The following is a 4,506-nucleotide window of genomic DNA, read 5'->3' on the forward strand; positions in this document are numbered from 1 at the left end:
CCCAGATAACCCACAGGGCTCACACTGGCAGCTCGAGGGCCATGTCAAGTCTTGTAAGGGGATTTTTTTTTTCGATTGAGTTTATTGTCAATGTCCAAAAAAAAAAAAATAATAACCTGTGAAATTTCTCATTTCTCTTTTTAAAATAAATAAATAAAAGAGGGTGTCTTTCATGGCAAGAGCTGGCTGGAGCTGAGTTCCAACTGCTCCCTTTGGACGGGACCCATGGGCCCCAACAGTCCCTACCCCTTAACTTCCCTTACTCACATTGCCTGCCGGGCCCCCTGGAGGCCTCTGAGGTCAGGATTTCTGATCTAATCCAACATCTCTATGTCACAGAGGAGTCTGATGAAGCCCAGAGGGAGAGTGACTTTCCCAGTAAGTAACTCATCTGGGACCAGAAAGATCTAGAATCTCAGGGGGCCCACCCAGCGTCCACCGCAATCCTCCAAAGAACCTCCGGAGTGGCTCTGCTGATGGGCAGCCAAGTGGACTTGCCTGTGTGGTGAGGCGAGCAGATGGCTCATTGGGAAACCTGAGGAGACGGCCAGTCAGGCACCCCGTCCAGCTGCAGACGTGCCCCACTCCAAGGGGACACAGACGAACGAGGCGCGGTCCTCACCCCTCGCCACAATTCCTGTGTCCCCTGGTCTAACCTTGACTCCCTGTTGCCTCACCAGCTCTGGGAGCCCTGGTTCTTCATCTGTAAAGTGGGGGTCCTCATCGCGGCAGGCAGAATTGAGGTCCCCTCCCCCGCGTGTGTAGGAAACAGCAGGTGTGCAAGTTGAAAGTCACTTGGGGAGGAGCGTGGGAAGGAAGTGGGCTGACGAGGACGGAGAGGAAGGAGAGATGAGGCAGCCGCCACAAGAAGAGGGACCTGGGAAAGAGCAGCGATGGTTACGGGGGCGCCAGTCAGGATGCGCTGGGTGATGCTGAGGTAAGAAACAATCCCTCCTCTCAGCCACTCCACTCTTTTACTCATTTTTTCCCCAGTTTTATTGACATATAATTGACATAGAAGTTTGTATTAGTTTCAGGTGTACAATGAATGCCCACCCTCCCAGGGCCTCTGGGGGAAGATCATGGCTCCAGGCTTAGAGCAGCAACCTCCTCAGATGTCTTTCACATGGTCCACAGCGTGGACTGCGCCCCAGTGTCCCCAAGCCCTGAGTCCTGTGCCTTGCAGAGAATCCTGTGACATTCCAGATTCAGGCCATGCCTTTCCTCCTGTGCGGGGTTCGCTCAAGTTCCAGCTCTTCCCCACCTCTACCTCCCTCCTGCTCACTCACTTCAGGGAGAGGAGAAGGCAGCAGGGGGCAGGACCAGGGCACTCATTTCTCAATCATCATAATTATAAAAACATATCCACATGCAACTAGAGAGTGTCATACTAAGCGAAGTAAGTCAGAAAGAGAAAGACAAATACCATACGATACCACTTATATGTGGAATCTAAAATATGACACAAATGAACCTACCTATGAAACAGAAACAGAATCACCAACACAGAGAACAGACTGGCGGTTGCCAAGGGGGAGGGGGTTGGGGGAGGGCTGGAGTGGAAGGCTGGGGTTAGCAGATGTAAGCTTTTATATATAGGATGGATACACAGCAAGGTCCTACTGTATAGCACAGGGAACTATATTCAATATCCTATGATAGGGACTTCCCTGGTGGTCCAGTGGTTAAGAATCCGCCTTCCAATGTGGGGGACACAGGTTCAATCTCTCATCGGGGAACTAAGATCCCACAGGCCACAGGGCAAATGAGCCTGCGTGCTGCACCTATTGAGCCTGCACACCACAACTAGAGAGAAACCCGCACAATGCGACAAAGAGCCCGCATGCCACAACTAAGACCCGACACAGCCAAAAATAAATAAATATATTTTTTAAATCATATGATAAACCATAATGGAAAAGAATATTTTTAAAAAGGATGTATATATGTATGTATAACTGAATCACTTTGCTGTACAGCAGAAATTAACACATCGTAAATCAACTGTACTTCAATTTTTTAAATATTAAAACAGAAAAAAAAAGAATAGCTTACAGGAATGAAGTGATTGAGAAAAAAATAGTTGACAAATCACATGGAAAAGCTTCTTTTAAAAACTGTTTTTTATATGTCACTTTTTATTAAAAAGAAAATATCAGTTACAAATTTTAAAACAACATATCCACGGAAATAATTACTTTTTATCGCACAATTATAACAAGCCAGGCACAATGCTAAATATTTGACATGGATAATTTGATTTCACACAAGCTAGGAGGTAGATACTATAATTATCCCCATTTTACAGATAAGAAAACCCAGGCACAGAGACAGTAATAGACTTGGCCAGGTCACACGGCTTATTACTAATGGGATTCAAAGCCAGGTCTAGATGTGTTTAACCACCAGGCTTTATAAAGAAGGAATAGCATCGTTTATAAGTCTGTTTCCCTTTGTTTAGTGAGCATCTCCCACTTAACACAAAGGCACTTTTCCTAAAAGTCCTACATAATCAGTCATAGGCCTAATAAAGGCAAATTAAAAATCTGGTAATAAAAAGCATCTAAACTCTGCCACCAGCTAACTGGATCTCAGTTTCCTTATTTACCTTCTGAGGAGGTTTAACATAACCACATAGTATTCTTGCCAGAAATGTTTCGCCAGAATCTAATCAGGAGGTATTTGTTTTTCTCTTTCTGACTTACTTCACTCAAGATGACAGACTCTAGGTCCATCCACCTCACTACAAATAACTCAATTTCATTTCTTTTTATGGCTGAGTAATATTCCATTGTATATATGTGCCACATCTTCTTTATCCATTCATCTGGCAATGGACGTTTAGGTTGGTTCCGTGTCCTGGCTATTGTAAATAGAGCTGCAATGAACATTTTGGTACATGACTCTTTTTGAATTTTGGTTTTCTCAGGGTATATGCCCAGTAGTGGGATTGCTGGGTCATATGGTAGTTCTATTTTTAGTTTTTTAAGGAACCTCCATACTGTTTTCCATAGTGGCTGTATCAATTTACATTCCCACCAACAGTGTAGGAGGGTTCCCTTTTCACCACACCCTTTCCAGCATTTATTGTTTCTAGCTTTTTTGATAATGGCCATTCTGACCAGCGTGAGGTGTTACCTCATTGTAGTTTTGATTTGCATTTCTCTAATAATTAGTGATGTTGAGCATCTTTGCATGTGCTTCTTGGCCATCTGTATGTCTTCCTTGGTGAAATGTCTATTTAGGTCTTCCACCCATTTTTTAACTGGATTGTTTGTTTTTTTTGATATTGAGCTCCATGAGCTGTTCGTATGTTTTGGAGATTAATCCTTTGTCTGTTGTTTCACTCACATACATTTTCTCCCATCCTGAGGGTTGTCTTTTTGTCTTGTTTATGGTTTCCTTCCCTGTGCAAAAGCTCTTAAGTTTAGTTAAGTCCCATTTGTTTATTTTTGTGTATGGTGTTAGGGAGTGTTCTAATTTCATTCTTTTACATGTAGCTGTCCAGTTTTCCTGGCACCACTTAGTGAAGAGGCAGTCTTTTCTCCATTGTATGTTCTTGCCTCCTTTGTTGTAAATTAGGTACCCATATGTGCATGGGTTTATCTCTGGGTATTCTATCCTGTACCATTGATCTATATTTCTGTTTTTGTGCCAGTACCATACTGTCTTGATTACTGTAGCTTTGTGGTATAGTTTGAAGTCAGGGAGCCTGATTCCTCCAACTCCGTTTTTCTTTCTCAAGATGCTTTGGCTATTCGGGGTCTTTTGTGTTTCCATACGAATTGTAAGACTTTTTGTTCTAATTCTGTGAAGAATGCCATGGGTAGTTTGATAGGGATTGCGTTGAATCTGTAGATTGCTTTGGGTAGTAGAGTCATTTTCACAATATTGATTCTTCCAATCCAAGAACATGGTATATTTCTCCATCTGTTTATGTCATCTTTGATTTCTTTCATCAATGTTTTATAGTTTTCTGAATACAAGTCTTTCACCTCCTTAAGCAGGTTTATTCATAGGTATTTTATTCTTTTTGTCGCAATGGTAAATGGGAGTATTGTTTTCCTTTTTTAATATTTATTTATTTATTTGGCTACGCCAGGTCTTAATTGTGGCTCACGGGATCTTCGTTGCAGCATGTGGGATCTAGTTCCCTGACCAGGGTTCAAACCTGGGCCCCCTGCAATGGGAGCAAGGAGTCAGCCACTGGACCACCAGGAAAGTCCTGAACATGGGACATTTTCAAGGCAACTGACCTAATTTTTCAAAACAATTCTTCACAAGTTAATGTCAAAAGATACTGTTAAGGGCTTCCCCGGTGGTGCAGTGGTAGAGAGTCTGCCTTCCGATGCAGGGGACACGGGTTCGTGCCCCGGTCCGGGAAGATCCCACATACCGTGGAGCGGCTAGGCCCGTGAGCCATGGCCGCTGAGCCTGCGCGTCCGGAGCCTGTGCTCTGCAACGGGAGAGCCCACAACAGTGAGAGGCCCACGTACCGCAAAAAAA

Source organism: Neophocaena asiaeorientalis, unplaced genomic scaffold (assembly GCF_003031525.2).
Source record: "Neophocaena asiaeorientalis asiaeorientalis breed wild unplaced genomic scaffold, Neophocaena_asiaeorientalis_V1.1 scaffold332, whole genome shotgun sequence".
In the NCBI taxonomy this organism is placed as follows: Eukaryota; Metazoa; Chordata; class Mammalia; order Artiodactyla; family Phocoenidae; genus Neophocaena; species Neophocaena asiaeorientalis.